Source organism: Cryptomeria japonica, chromosome 11, assembly GCF_030272615.1.
Source record: "Cryptomeria japonica chromosome 11, Sugi_1.0, whole genome shotgun sequence".
Taxonomy (NCBI): Eukaryota; Viridiplantae; Streptophyta; class Pinopsida; order Cupressales; family Cupressaceae; genus Cryptomeria; species Cryptomeria japonica.
In genome coordinates this window covers 475,175,443-475,192,911 of record NC_081415.1, presented here as the reverse complement: position 1 = coordinate 475,192,911, position 17,469 = coordinate 475,175,443, and positions in this window count along the sequence as shown.

Below are 17,469 nucleotides of genomic sequence, written 5' to 3'. Positions count from 1 at the left end.
ATTTTGACATATCCTACCCTTATCCCTCTTTTCAGGATCATCCGCGCATTGCTTTCGGTCAAATTAGTGTCCTAAGTGCACAATTGTGCTTGTGTACCCTGTCTTGCACCTGTGTACCTTACACAGGTGTAGAACCTATTTACACAGGCGCAGAATGCATCCACACAGGCACAGGTCTACCTTTTTCCCTCCCCTGTGGGCCCCGCAATGTCCCACAATGAAGCAAAATGCATGAAATTGAACATATGGGTTTTTGAGCTACATACCGCTACTCCCGCATCATCTGGTCGTCTGTAGGTGCTTACACATTCCCCAAGGTGATTTGCCATTGGAATGTTCACCATCTCTCTGCAAGGGTTCTTTTTCCTGAGCAACAACTCCTCCACTTTGGCCAGTGCAAATGAACTCTTTTCCTTCTCCTTGTCTCTTCTATAGATCTTTTTCAGTACCTAGATGGATGTGCATGCTCTCCATCTCATGATGGTCGCAGTCTTTTGCGCCTTCCACTACTTGTAATTTGTGCATCCGACCTTCGATTTTTGCTCCGTTCGAACCTATCATTTTCTATCATTCTTATCGATCACTTGGCCTCTTTTCTAGATTTTTCCGGCCAATTCCTTGAGGAGGCATGCATATGTTATTGTTATTGTTTGGGGCATTTTCATTATTTTTCTTTGAAACAATGCTTAGAATCACATTGTCTCAAAGAGGGGAAAAATGTAGACATCTAAAAATGGTCAATGCTTGTGGAGTCATACTTTAACATTTGTGCATTGCCTTATTTTAGGGTTCTTGCGTCGCATTAACATTTCTTCTATGTTGCGCACTTGGTCTTTATCATTTGCGAGCATCGAGTCCTTCTTCTGCTTTCCTCATCTTTATCGCTTTCGAATTAGGTCTTGTCGATAGCAATCTTCAATCATGATTTTGGTCGATCTTATCCTGTCGCATCATGGTGCGTGCTCATTTATCATCATTTTGGACATCGTCAATCCTAATTGATGATGGAATTAGGGTTTTGTCCTCTTGTCAATCTTTCAATCATCTTTAGCTTGTTAGTAATCATTTGCGATTATCAACTTGTCAATCCTGTCATTTTGCGATCGATTCGTCATTGATCCTTGTCCTTGTCAATCTCATCATTTTGTGTTCAATTCATCATCGATCCTTGTCCTTGTCAATCTAGTCATTTTGCGATCGATTCATCATCGATCCTTGTCCTTTTCAATCATGTCAATTTGGATCAATTAGTCATTGTTCCTCATTAATTGGTGCCTATCAATTTGATCTCCTTGTCAATCTTGGTCAATTTGTCATTGATTTTTGTCAACCAATCTCAATCATTTATCAACATTGGTCCTTTGTCAATTAGAATCATGATCGAACCTACATTGATTTTTTATTGTCTTGACCTAATTCCTTGTCCTCTTATTTCTAGGGTTTTATGATTTGTTCATTTAATCCTTTTCTTCTTCTTTGTGGGTTAAATAAATCTATTTATTTAGTCCTAGGTCTCTTTCATGAATTATTAATGGATGAAAACCTATTAATTAATTCACCTAATTTCTATTTCATCTTTTCCTCAATTTTCTAATTTTCTAATTCCTCCTAATTTCTAATTTCTATTTCTATTTCAATATTGTCATAATTTGTCATAATTTGTCATACACCTTGCATAGAAATTGTCATACATTTGTCATAATGTTGCCATTCTTGATTTGAATTTCCTTTCAAATCTCTTCATGCTAATCTTGTCCTCTCTCCAATTTGTCTATAAATTGGATGATTTTCTTCAATGAGAGGATCAATCACATTTTTGAGATCAATCAATCAATCAATCACATTTTCAAGTAACCTTATGCTACGAATTTCATCTCTCAACAACTTGCTTTCCACATGCATTTTGCACTTGTAGGTGAGATCCATATCAAATTTGAAGGTGAATGAAGAACAATGTTTTGATGATTTTCAATTTCGTGATCTACATATACAACTCCCTCTATTCTTTTTCACATCTATATCACTCCCCCTTTGACATCAATGCCACCAAAATTTCCAAAAAGAATGCCAAAGAATGAAAGATATTGTACAATGAATATCCCAAAAATATCTTACCGAAGCTTAATATATTTGAAAATATCTGGGTATGCCTTCTCCAAAATCTCAAGATAAGTATCCCAACTAGATTTGAAAGTGCCTAAAATAGATGCAAGTCCATTTAGCATATGTGCAAAGGACTCTTTCTCACTTAGCTCTATCGGTGTGGGTTTACCAACTAGATCCATACACTCCTTCTTATGTACATTGAGTGAATCCAACCAAGGACTCACCAAACCTCTAATAATTCTTGATCTTCTTATGATTTTTTCTTTTTCTTCTCAAGAGAAGAAATTTGTTCTTCCAAAACCAAAATTTGACCATCAATGGATGTAGTCAATGAAGTCAATCCATCAAAAGAATTAGATGTACTTGCAATTTTCTCCTTGAATTCCTTAATCTTCTTATCCAAATTAAATGTAAGAGCATCTATGTTACAACATACTCTATATATATTTGTACACTGCTACAAAGAATTATCTATCGATTTCCTTTCTCTCAGACTCAATCATCTGATCAAATGCAACTCTTTTAACCTGTGTGAACCTCTCCAATGCTTGCCAGTTTGAAATCTACTGCAAGGATTGAAAATCCTTTGAAATGTTCTCATTAATTGTCTTAATATTTTCGGATGGGCTCGCTTCTCTGTCAAACATGCAATCCAGGACTACTCTATGCAAAATAGTGATAGACTGATCAGTAATCCCTTTATCCATAGATCCCTCATTCATTAATTTTTGTGTAGCCATCATCATGAGTTCAGTAGGACTCATCTCGGTTATGTTTTTCTTTACCACCTATGAGGTGTCAATTGACAATAATGATGGACTCACTACCGGTTCCCTATCAGATTCCCCTTTCTTCTCCTCTGATGTTTTATCCTTTATATCTTCCTCACTTGCACCAGTGGCTTCGCCACTTGGTGCAGTCTCAATAACTATCGGTTCCTCCCTAGGAACTGTAACCTCAACATGTACATCTATATCTAGAGGACTGATGTCTTGTACATTAGTATCCTATACAATATCAACCTTTTCACTCTTTGTATTTACCGGTATCTCAATATTTTCTTGTACATTTGTATCTATCGAGGGCTTGATTTCCACTTTCTTAATGTTTTTCAAAATTGAGGATGAAGTACCCATAATACCCTTTCCTTTCCCTTCAATTGGGATGTCTGCAGTGTCTATCTTTGATTCTGGTGAAGTATAGAAACCTCTATTCTCTTCAAATAACTTAACCCATGCCTTTTGGGTCTCCTTGATTATCTCATTTACCCTTCCTGGCATAATACTGGTTATTCTATGTTTGTTGTTAAAGACTTTTCTACATGCCACCTCAAGTGTCTTATCCATTTCCTCTGGAGTAATAGAAACACAAATAGGTAAAAGCTCTTGACTTTTTATATGCTTGTCTTACTGTATAGTTGATATCCTCCTAGCATCTAACATATCATACAGTTCTGTCAGTATTTGGTTTTCAATTTCTATCAAGGCTTTCTTATAAATATCCAAATATAACAAAATTGCTTCCTCTACCTCTCTTTGTTCAACATTATCTAAACGATCATATTAAAACTATACATTCTTTAACATGTCATCCTTAGTTATTTCATCTACTAATTCTGCACAAGTTTTTGGTGGAACGATAGTTACATTACTAGATAGAATTGCCAAATCAATGTCATTCTTCTTCTTCCTTCTTGCAGTACCAGATGGAGCTGAAGATGTTACTTTTGGTGCTTGTTTATGTGTCGGTAACTTGAATGTGACTTTTCTAACCAGTTTCTTTTTAGCCTCTACCTTGGTTTCCTATATTTTTTTCCTTATAACCCTTTTGAAAGCCAGGGCTGTGTCATCCTCAGATTCAGACTCTGCTACAATAGGCTCAATGTGTACTTCTGGTTCTTTCCTCTTCCTACCTTTCTCCGGGATAGCATCAATCAATTCTTTCATGTCCTGTGATACCTTCTCTACAAACTTACTTGTCTTTCCTTCCTGCTTCTCTCTTTCTTCTAGTTGAACTCTATTTCAACCTCTTGTGTCTTTTGTTTTGTAGTACTGTAGGGTTTCTTAGCTTCATCAATGGGTGCATCAATCAATATCTTTGCATAGGCATCTAAAATCTATGCATCAACTTCATATCCCATTTCCTCAATCCAGATCTTTCAGGGCTTAACTACTTCCATAAGTGTTTCATGTTTCTTCACCATGAAGCATATGTCAGTTGAGTATTTTTCAACAATATTCTTAGGAACCCTTTCTCTACATTTCATAGCCTTTTGGAATGCTTTAAAATATCCCCATACCTTATCATCCCTCTGACTTCTCAATGTAGCAATTGACTGTTTCAGTTGCCTCCCTATCAGGATATCAAATGCCCATTGCCTTTTCCCAAAACTAGGAGTCTCATTCATGAAAAATAGCATTAAATAGACAATTAAGTTTCCATACCGGAAAGTTCCTTTCTTTTCTCCTTTAATCTTTCCTAGGTTTATCAATAATTCATCTAACATCCAAACAAGTAGATCCAATTTCTCATTTTCTCTCATCATCTTGTAAGCTACGAAAATGCAGGATCTAGAAATAGAATTTAGTCCGTTTGACTGAGTTACCTTATAACCGATGACCATTCTACTGAATTTGATGTCTATGTCGGTAATAGTGTTGATTCTCATGGATCACTTTTCTGATGTTGCGTCGGTGATTTTATTTACATAATCATTAGAAACCTTCTTATCTAGATGTTGCCCAATCTGTGACAAACCAGTGAGTTCCCTGATGGCTTCCTTGGTGATCTTATAAGGTCTATGTAGCCAGATAAACTCCCCATGTACTCTGCTTAAAATGTACCTAATGATTTCATCTTTGAATTCTAAAATGTCCAAAATGTCGGTAAACCCCAAGTCTTCAATGTGCTTCTATTCAGGTTTAACCTTTCTAGAATCTCCCGTAAGCTCACTCATGTACATGTGCTTTATATCATATGTCCCCAAATCCTCAATGTGACAATGTATGTATGCTCTAACATCTTCGACATAAACAACTCCTTCTAGAAAATGGTAAAATGCTCCAACCAAGTCATCCACGGTAGCCACATGTGGATATCACTTGAAATTTGGCCTGGGATGGTCCTTGACCTCTGCAACAATCGAATTTAAAACAAAGATAGGAATATATGATGATCCCACTTCCATGATTAAAGAAAAGTACCTGATAATCATTGTCAGTAAAAACCTTAACAAACTCTTTTAATCACCGGTGAAATCGCTCAAGAAGAAATCTAGTCACACTGAATCGCCTTTGATCACTCTTAATTCATCTTAATCTCTTATGAATGCAAGGTGATCAAAATGAAGTGAATTCGGCATTTTAACCTCCATGAAAAAGAAAAACCCTAATCTTTTATTGACATCAATGACTTCCAGCGAAAGATACTGAATCTTGAGAAAAACATATCCATGTCGGATAAGCATCTCCAATGTCTGGTGTCTACCCCAACTATAATGACAATAATAGTACCTCTAATTGAAATCTCAATCCGAAGTTTGGACATTCATATGGTAGAGTTTACTATTCTCGTGGCTGGTGTTCATTTAGTTGTCGATCCAAGAACGTAAAACTTGAAATGGGTCTGCAATAAATATGCACTAAGCTCCTTAAATGATTATTCTGGATTACTGCAATGACTAACATTATATAGAAAGGAAAGGTAGGAATGGAAATCATAAAAGGCTAAATGAAAGCTTCACAAAACACTGCTGAAATGATCTAATTAAAATAACAGGAATCACATAGTTCTGTCTTGGCTACAGGAACAGTCAACGGATCTATTTCTAGTGGCTGCGGGAACAATCCAGTCATGAACTTCTACTGCAACTAAGTAAAAACTAACTTCAATGATCATAAACATAGGATCACTCACCAAGTGGGCCCCCTTGGATGAGTGATATCAAACTCTCAGCAAAGAACTATTAATAAATCATAACAACATATTCTTATTCATTTCTTCCTGAAAGATGATTACATATTCTAAAAGAGAAAATTTAGAATGCTTGACAAAACTCTGCTCAATTCCTTTCCATTCTGTCTAACTCAGAAAAGAAGGAAGAGCTTATTATAAAGAAAAGATCAACTACAATGGACAACTCAAGTTACGCCCAGAAGAAGAGGCGGATAATTGTCAAATGAAGGAGATAACTGAGAGCTTGGCTACAGGAACCGTGGATCTGAAACCGAACAACAGTCTTTGCATGCCAAAGAGATATTTTGTGAATTCAATATGCACCAGAGTTAAACTCCCATGGTGAAGTACAACTTCCCTGATTATGCCATACATTGCGCTCACTTGAATCTCCTTCAGTTTGACCTCCAGCTATCTGAACATGATTCTCCAGTCCTTAGGTGCGAAAGAAAATCATCCACCATAGCATCAATTATTATCTGCACTAAAATAGAAACAACATACAAAGACATGCATATGTATCTTAATTAATTAATACATTCATTAAATCACATATGACATCATCCTAAATAATCCGCATATTACAGGGACAAATCATTTGGCTGTAGGAATAAATTGGCATGGCTGCAGGAATTAACCGACAAAGTTCAAACATGATTTCTTAAGTTCAGTTTTAAAACATCGATTACATATAGTCAATTCACAATACCTTACTATCACAATGCAACCCAAAAGATACCAAAAACCTAAGAGTCCTGATAAAAAAACATGTCAATACATCGACTTATCATGCCCCCCAACTTTAAGGGTTTGTTGCTCCTGTAGCAAAAGGAAAATTTCTGATTTTTGCTGAAACTCTGAAATCACCAACAGTGTCCTGTCTGGTTCCCTTGGAAGGCAAATTCCAATAAAATCCTTTCATTTTCTCCAACTTGGACCATCTAGTTGTTTCTTCCACAATTGCATCATAATTTTGTTCTGTTGGTTGGCATGCCAAAAGTGGCCACATAAAGATCAGAGGTTGAAAGATTAATGGCAACTAATTATTGGATTTTTCCCTGCCTAGCTGTATGTACCTGGAGGCTCTCTGTATAGCTGCATGAAAATTTTGTAATGAGTAAGGTTCTCCCAGTTTTAAATGATCTGGTAGATGATTCTAACATTGAGTTAGCCCCTCTAGTGTGGTTGTCCTGTGGGTCTAAACCAATTCCTCATACGCTTGATATACTTCATCTCTCATTGGAAGTACTATCTTACTAACATCATCCCTTATTAGCAACTTTTGCCAATCATAATACAGAACCCTAGGTGCTTCTAATTCCCTCCTCAATGGCAATGGACAGTCAAGTTCCAATTTTTCAAACTCCTTGGCTTGTGGTCCTATAATCATCTCATTTTTAATCCAAGACACTAGAGCTCTGAGATGGATATCCCCAATGTACAACAAAGGATTCCATTCTCTGTCTTGGGGTACAACATAGTTATGTAAATATAATTCACATAACAAATTTCTTATAGCATGTGGGGAGGTTTGATAAGCATGATATAATTCCTTAGGTGTTTCCAAGGATGGATTAAGATCCCTAACAATGCGGTTTAGTCTGAAATTCAGATACCATTCTTTCAAATGCACTGCATAAATTCTTGGGGGTGCCCTATACTGCATTATCTTAGGAACCATACCATAAATCTCTTCTACTGTAGCTTCCAATTCCTTAATTCTATTATCTTTCTTTTCAATATCTTTCTGCTTCTTATTAATTATCCCTTGCAACCTATCCTTCTCTATTTCACATTGCCTAAAAAATGTTAAAGCAATTGATAAACTAGTTAGGGATGAAGGAGTTCTAATAGGTCCTACCTTAGACCGTGGTATTTCTTCAATAAACTCCTCATTCTGGATTGACATATCTCCCACATTTTCTTTAGGTTGTTGTAGAACATCATCAACAATCTCCTCAAATTGCAATGCCACTGAAGCAAGATTTTCTAGCTTATCCATTACAACTTCTTCTTGGGTTTCTTCCTCCACAGGGTTTTCTTGCATTTCCTTCTCTGTAGCATCTTCTTCTTCTGAAGTTTCTACTACAATAACATCTACTGGATTACTCATAGGTTGAGTCTTTTATGTCCTCCTTCTTGTTCTCCTTACATACACTTTTGAAACAGGCATAGGAGTTTTTGTTTTTGTTCGACGCCTCTTGGCTGCAGGAGGAATATGAGCTTCTTGCAGCCAGATAACAAATTCTCCATCTGATTCATCCTTCCCTTTGTAAAATAGTTGAATCTCTTTGAAGAGAGGTAGAGGGTTGTCCTTCGATTGACTCTGCTTCAATATTTCCTTCTATAATAATTGTGGCTCCTTCAGCAACCAGCAAACCCTCATCTTCACCAAAAAGATCTTCTGCAACAATCTCTTCTTGAGCTGGTGGATTATTTTCAATAGGGGCTTCATCAACCCTAAATTGTAGAATATCCTCAAACACACCCCATTCCATTTGTGAAACATCTCTCAGGGACCGTTGTACCAGCAACTTCACCAGTCCATGATGGCTAATAGAGCGATTTCCATATTTTTAAGTCTCCTTAGCACTTATAGAAATGAGATGATACAAGAAATTTGGGACATTAACTCGTCGGTCATGACACAGATGACTAAGTAACTTGAGGTGAGGTGAATGGAGATTTGAATACCATCCTTCACATGTAATATATTTCATAATATACAGAGCTACTAGAGGCCAATGTGTTGGCAAAGAAACCCTTCTAGTCCCTTGTCTATCCACCATTAAGGGTTTGTCAGTAGAAATTGTGAACTCTGCCCTGGCACTCTTTGCATCCTTTTTATTCTATAAAGAGTTCTCCTTCCTGCAACAACCCTGTGACCTCTACAATTCGCTGCTCTATAGCAATTACCCTCAACCCTCTAACTGTAGCTTCTCCTTCATCAAAAGAATGCATAAATTCTGCAGTTATTTCATCGTTGAAATCCTTGATTTTCAAGAAATAATCCAGCTAGCCATGGTTTTGGAAATAATGCACATAGACAACATCCTACAGCAACCCTTCATGGACCATTGGTTCATGGCGAATTAGATCACCACCCATCTTTTACTCTGATACTTCCGCAACTTCACCAAAATTTTTGACAGTTTCACAAAAACTAAAATCTACATATCTTAATTTTGGCAGCATAACTTATTATTCACTCGTGTGAAATAATAATCATCATAAGTAATGTCAGTTAGGAAATCAATTCGGGATATAAAAAAAAACTGATAATAAATCTTATTGGGAAAAAGGACCATAAAGTACCCCCCCCCAACTTAACCTAGCACGTGTCCACATAGGCTGATGAGATTTTGGGTTTGGAGCGGATTTAAACAGGATTAAAATCATAATGAACTAATAAATGCATAATTAAAATAAAGTACAATATACACATACCTGCAATTGGGTAAAAATGATGGCGAAATGAAATGAAGTGACAGGTAAGAAAGTGGGATAGAATGTAGTTGATGGAAATTTATGTATGGAGAACAATATTCCCATGGAAATATTTTATTATGATACGGGAAATAAGTTCACTATAGAGGCTACAGGAACATCACCTTTATCAACATGCTCAAGTGCAATAGGAAGCTCATGAATTGATATCGAATCATTGGTAGTTGCTGTAGGAACTTGTATTTCATTTTGGGGAGCAAACTGCTGTAGGAACTCTTCTCTAGTAGCTGGCTTGTGATAAAGTCATAGTCGGTGTCCATTTACTAAGAGTTTAAATTGAACAGGATCTATTGTGGACAACCAGACTGCTCCATTCTGAAAAAATTCTTCTACATCATAAGGACCCAACCACCTTGTTTGGAGTTTTCCCATAGCATCCTTATATCTGGAATCATACAGGAGTACCCAGTCACCAACTTTGAATTTCTTTTCTCTGATATATTTATCATGCCATCTGGCTCTTTGGTTTTGAATCAATTCTGTTTGTTGAACAACTATCTTTCTCCATTCATCAAGAGCATTTAACTACTGAATGTGTTCCTTCTGTGCTTTAGACAATGTCATATTCAGTTGTAGAGTTGTTCTCAAGGTTTTATACTCAAATTCAATAGGCATCATTGTTGTTTTGCCATAAACCATCTCAAAAGGTGTGAATCCAATTGGTGTTTTCCATGTTGTTCTATATGCCCAAATTGCCTCTGAAAGCCGATGAGACCAACCTTTATTATGGATAGACACTATTTTGGTAAGAATAGCCTCAATCTCTCTATTGGTAACTTCTACTTGGCCATTAGACTATGGATGATATGGAGTAGATTTCCTATGTCTTATATTGTATTCATTGACCAAAGCTTTTATCAATGTTGATGTAAATTGAGGTCCCTGAACTGAGACAATTTCCCTTGGTACTCCATACCTTGTAAATATTTCTTCATAGAGAAACTCAGCTACCTTATTATCTCTTGCATGTTGCATAGCTCTAGCTTCTACCCATTTTGTCACATAGTCTGTACATACTAAGATATAAGATTTTCCATTAGAAGGTGGATCAATGGGGCCAACAAAATCTAATCCCCACTTGTCAAATGGTGTAATAGATACTTGAGGATATAGTGGCATCTCATTAGATTTTGTAGGTTTGCCCATTTGCTGACATCTGTCATACTCCTTGTGTACTGAGTTGCATCCTTGTGTAGTGTAGGCCAATAGTAACCAGTATTGAGTATTTTCAGTCCTATCCTTTTGGCAGCAAAATGACCTCCACATGGCTCATCATGACATGCATGCAAGATGTCATATGTTTCATCCTCTCTGACACATCTTCGCATGACTTGATCAGGTCCAGTATAAAATAGACAATCAGCAATCCATGAAAAGTTAAAACTTTTTTCGACTAGCAACCTTCTTTCCTTAGGAGAAAACAAAATTGGCATCTTAGCTACAGCTAAATAGTTGGCAATATCAGCATACCAAGGAGTATGAGCCTGTATGAGAAACAAATGCTCATCTGGAAAAGTGTCATCTATCATTGTAGAGTCTTCCTACAATTGAAGATGTGAAAGATGATCTGCAACAACATTAGACTTCTCTGGCTTATCAACAACTGTGATATCAAATTCCTACATCAACAATAACCAATGAGCTAGTCTATCGGTGATTGATGGCTTATTCATGAGATATCTAATTGCAGTATGATATGTATGCACAAATATGGGATACCCTGTAATATAGTGTCTAAACTTGTTAAGGGCATATATGACAGCTAGCATTTCCTTTTTAGTAACTGTATAATTCAATTCAGGTCCTTGCAAATTCTCGCTGATATAATATATTGCATTTTCCAACTTGTCAACTTTTTGTCCCAGCACTGCTCCTATGGCATAATCAGATGCATCGGTATGGATTTGGAATGGTAGAGACCAGTTAGATCCTTTTAGAACTGGTGCTTAAGTCAAAGCATGCTTAAGCTTTAAAAAGATTAATTGCATGTTGAAGTCCATTTAAATTCTGCATCTTTAGTAAGCAGTGTATATAAGGGACTTGCAATTTTGTTGAAATCTTGGATAAAACTTCTGTAGTATCCAGCATGGCCAAAAAAACTTCTCACATCTTTCTTCTTCACAGGGTCATTAATATGCTGGATAACCTCAATCTTTGTTGGATCCACTTGTATGCCTTGTACAGATATATGATGACCAAGGACTATTCCTTCTTCCATCATAATGAAACACTTCTCACTATTTAGAGACAAGTTGTAGTCTTCACACCACTGCAAAACTTTCTTCAAATTACCTAATGCTTGATCAAATTCAGAACCATAGGTTGTAAAGTCATCCATGTAAATTTCCATAATATCTTGAGAAATATCAGAAAAAATATTGATCACTGCCCTTTGAAAAGTGGCTGGAGCATTACACAACCCAAAAGGAAGAACATAATATGCATAAGTGCCCCATGGGAAAGTAAATGTTGTTTTCTCTTGATCCTCAGGAGCTATTTGTATCTGATTATAGCCACTAAATCCATCCAAGAATGAAAAATATCTCTTACCAACAAGAGAATCCAATACCTGATCCACAAATGGTAGTGGAAAATGATCCTTCCTTGTGGCTAAGTTCAAGGCTCTATAATCAACACATACTCTCCATTTGCCTCCCTTTTTAGGAACTATCACCAAAGGTGATACCCATTGACTGTTAGAGATAGGATAAATAAACCCAGCTTTCAACAATTTCTGCAATTCTTCTTTAACTATCTCCTTCAAGGCAAGATTGACTCTTCTTTGAGGTTGTCTGAGAGGGAAACACTCATCCTTTATGTAAATGAGATGAGTACAAACTGTTGCATCAATTCTATTCATATCCTTGTAATCCCATGCAAAGACATTTCTATGGAGTTTTAGCAAGTCCACTAGGCTATCCTTCTGAGTATCTGCTATATTCTTATTGATGTTCACATATTTATTCAATTCAACCTCTATCTTGATAGTAAGATCAATCTAATTTATATCAGAAATATGAGAATATGACAATTCCTATGGCAACAAGGTATGTAAGATATCAGTGGCTGCAGGAAAGTCCAAACCTGCAATATTCGGAACCAATTCCTACAATTCTTGGTCTTCTATTAATTCATTTATCAAGACCTTATAAAGGATTGATTCTTCATCATATAACTACATGAGTGGCACTCAATTAATCATCATAAGGTAACTAATAGAGTCAATTTCTTCAGATTCCTCTCCCAAAATAGGCCAAACAACATGTTGTTGCTCAAGCTAAGGTTGTGCAAGGGAATACAAGGCTAATGTTTTTATGGAACTACCATCTGAAATAGTCATGTCTCCTGATCTACACCCAATATATGCATCAGTTGTTGTAAGCCATGGTCTTCCCAAAATGACTGGATATCCCCCTAGTGTTGCTTTTGGAGATAAAATCATAAAGTCTGCAAGATATTCCCAAGAATCTAGAATAACTACTATATTCTCTATGATACCATCAGGTCTTACTGCAGAGCCATCAGCAAGTTGGAGAACTGTGGGTGTAGCCCTTAAACTATCTATCTCTAGATGTTTCATTACTTCCCTTGTCATTACATTAATGGTTGCCCCTAGATCAACTAGAACATTTTTTATTTGACTGCCATTAATGACTATACTCACAATAGGACTACCTGGATCAGAATAATTTGGAATAGCAATTTTTCCTAACATAATATCAGCCAATTGACCCATAACATGAACTGTTTGTGGATCCTTTTTCTTTCGACCAAGTTTCTTTAGGCATGCTTCTCTCAATGCCTTACCATATATTGGAACATCCTTTATTGCTTGCAACAATGGAATTTTAACACAAATATGCTTCAGTTGATCAAGAATATCAAAGCTTTGTTGTTGTTTAGTGGAAACTTCTTTGTCTTTTAGTCTATGGGGAAATGGTGGTAATATTTGATTTTGAGGTATTACATCTTTAGGATCAGAGATTGGCTGCTCTTCTTGTACCTCAGTAATAACTAGTTGAGAGGGATTAGGTAGAGTTGTGCCAGATCGAAGGTGAATATCATCTAGTGATAAAGAATAGGCTGGGTATTGATTAGCATCAGCTGAATAAGCTTGTTGTTGTTGCTGAGATTTGATATTTGGATTAGGAAACGATTGAGTAGGCAGTTGTGTTGGCTTAGGAGGTGGTGTTGTAGCTACAGGAGGTGGCATTAAAGAAGGAGGTTGTGGCTACTGAGCAGGGGGCTGATATCCAGAAGATTGGGATGACCATGATGGGTTTCCCCTCTATTGAGAGGTAGGTTTCCAATTCCCTTGAAACTGGTTCCCTCCACCCTGAGGTGGATACCAGTTTCCCTGTGGCTGCTGCCACTGGGGAATTTGATTAGCAAATTGTTATCCTTGGCCTTGTGATCCATACCAATGTGGATAATTACCAAAATTTTGAGAATATTGTGGTTGCCATTGGTTATTTAGTGCATAAGAATTACCGCTATAACCAGAAAAGGAAAGTGGATCAGGTGGCATACCTTGTCTTTGAAAATTTAGTCTTCTTTGAGAAACATAGAAGACTTGTTCATCCTCACCTTGAATTGGTTTGAAATCAGGTACTTCAACATTTGCAACCATCTTACATCTACAATCTTTGTTCCGCTGCTTACAATGAGGACAGAATTCTGCAAGAAATGCATCAGCAAAGAACTATTAGTAGGTCAGAATAACATATCTTTATTCATTTTTCTTGAAAGATGATTACATATTCCAAAAGAGAAAAATTCAGAATGCGTGACAAAAACTCTGCTCAATTCCTTTCCATTCTATCTAACTCAGAAAAGAAGGAAGAGCTTATTATAAAGAAAAGATCAACTACAATGGAAAACTCAAGTTATGCCCAGAAGAAGAGGCGGATAATTGTCAGATGAAGGAGATAACTGAGAGCTTGGCTACAGGAACCGTGGATCTAAAACCGAACCACAGTCTTTGCACACCAAAGTGATATTTTGCAAATTCAATATGCACCAGAGTTAAACTCCCATGGTGAAGTAAAACTATTCTGATTATGCCATACAGTGCACTCACTTGAATCTCCTTCAGTTTGACCTCCAGCTATCTGAACGTGATTCTCCAGTCCTTAGGCGTGAAAGAAAATCATCCACCGCGGCATCAATTATTATCTGCACTAAAACAGAAACAACATACAAGGACATGCATATGTATCTTACTTAATTAATACATTCATTAACTCACATATGGCATCATCCTAAATAATCTGCATATTACATGGACAAATCATTTGGCTGCAGGAATAAATTGGCATGGCTGCAAGAATTAACCGACAAAGTTCAAACATGATTTCTTAAGTTCAATTTTAAAACATGGATAACATATAGTCAATTCACAATACCTTACTATCACAATGCAACCCAAAAGATACCAAAAACCTAAGAGTTCTGATAAAAAACATGTCAATACATCGACTTATCATCTGAAACATCTTCCAGAACCTCTTCCCGGGGCATATGCAGCATCTTCATGAATTTTTCCTACCCCTTAGGCATCTACCTCAATTACCAATTGAGCTACCTATCGGTATAGGAGAAACCTCCTCTACTGGATAAGTAATTGGTGCATTCCCATGTGTAGATTGATCTTCAGTCTTCTTGACCTATCTTTGGGTATGACCTTGTCCTATTTCACTAACCTTCTCTTTCCCTTTCTCATTTGATCCTCCATTATCAACCGGTGGATTTCTTCTTCTACAAAATTTAGCAATATGTCCAACCTCGTTACATGCATAACATGTAAAATTGTTCCTTTGAATTGCTTTGCTAAAACGAGTGAAACTGTTTGACCGGCATTGATTAGCCATATGTCCAAATTTTCCACATGCATTGCATTTAACATTCATTCTGAAATCTTTTGTCTTATGACCATATTAATTACATTTAGAACATTGACTGGGAGCAGAATCAAGTTTCTGATTTTCTCTGTTTCTACATTGCCTAGCTATGTGACCAAATTTATTGCAAACAAAACATCTACCATTAAATTTATAAGCATTAAATTGCCTTACCAGTGGCTTATGGTTTTGTTCTTCATTAGCAGTACAGGAACTCTATCCTTTCTCAAATCCAAGTCCACTGGAATCTCCAATTTGTCTTTGTCTCTTCAATAACTCATCTAGTTGTTCAGAACTAATCTTGAATTTTCTTTATACTTACTTGCAATAGTTAGATCATCTCTGAGAATATCATTTGTCTCTCAAGCTCTTGTCCATTACTCTACTATTGTACTAAATCAGTTCTCAACATATCATTCTCATGAACCAACCTACCACATTCTTCAAATTTGTTCTTCAGAGATACAGCAAGATATTATTCCTTTTTCTTCTAGTCCTCAATCTCCTTAAAAATCCTCATGGTTATAACTTAAATTTCATTTCTCATGACCATGTTCTCCTGACTCGGATTCTGACATTGTTCCTTAAGTGCATCTTTCTCTTCATCATCTGGATTTTGCAAAAGTTCCTTCCTTCTAGCCTGAATAGATGATAGCCTCTCCTATAGGACAAGAAGGAATTCCTTAGCAAAATTCAATTCATCTTGTAGCTTTAAGTTCTTCATCCTTTTAGCATCATAATCTTCAAGTGTCATCTCAAGTTTCTTCTTCAAGCCCATATCAATGAATTCTGGATTCAGGATTTCCCTCAAGCTGTTAAACTTTCTCTGACGCACAAGGCTCTGATACTAATTATTGGAATCCAAGAACACTGAGAGCGGGGGGGGGGGGGGGGGGGGTGAATCTATTGGCATTTGCATGAAGATTACATTAATGAAATGTTATGTTGTCATTGATTTTAATTGTAACCAGTAATGATGTTGTTACAAAGTTGTTTTTGTAACCGATAGGAAGAGATAGTAAAGGGAACTGTAACCGGTAGGTGAGTTTGTGGACTAAACCAGTATTGCTAAGTATTGGAGAATTGAACCAATAAATCCTACCTGTTGATTTGATAAACCCTAACCAATGAAGTTTTTTATATTGGTTTATGATATGATGATGAGTGTTAATGATTATGACACGTATGCATATTGTATGAGAAGAGTTTCAAATAGTTTTTGGCGCGTTGAGATAACGGTTTTTATCTTGGGAATGAGCAAGTATATTGCATGTAATGCAAACTGCATGATGAGTTACTGAGTTTGATGAAGCAGTGATCAAGGAGTGGTCGAGGATATCTTGAATTATGTGCAGAGATTGTTATGTAATCCAACGGTCATACTTGAACCGACTTGTTTGTAATCTCTATGAGACAATTAGGTTATGTTACCGACCTATTCATTTGTTTGTAAGGTCAATGAGTTGTTTCGTTTCAGAGTTGGCAAATTTGTAGTTGAGGTTGCCAAACTGGATGATGTATTTGCAAATTGTGTAAAGGCAAATAGGAGCATGAAAAGGATATGAACAAGCAAGTGTAGTGTTATTCAAATAGATCAATGAACCCCCATTGTTTTCTAACAATTACAGCAGTAAAATCCCCTAATCGGGTAAGGTCTAACAAGCTTAGTGTTATTCAAATCCTTTAACTAGGTGGTCCATTAGCTTGGATTTCAATTCCTCTACCGAGGTTACTCCTCACAGGGTATTGCTTTTAATAGGGCATTATAGTCAATCCCTTAACCTGGTGGTCTGTAACAGGATCTATTCTTAACAAGGGATATTTTGTAAAGCTTTAATAGGCTTCGCTTCTAACAGGGTGAACTTTAGAAGAGTTCAGAATACTTGTGCATATTCATCCCCATTGTGGTTTTTTCCATTTGGTTTTTCACGTCAAAAATATTGTGTCAAGTGGTGAATGTTTTGTGGTTATGTTTACTATGGTTGAACTGTTTAATTGTTTA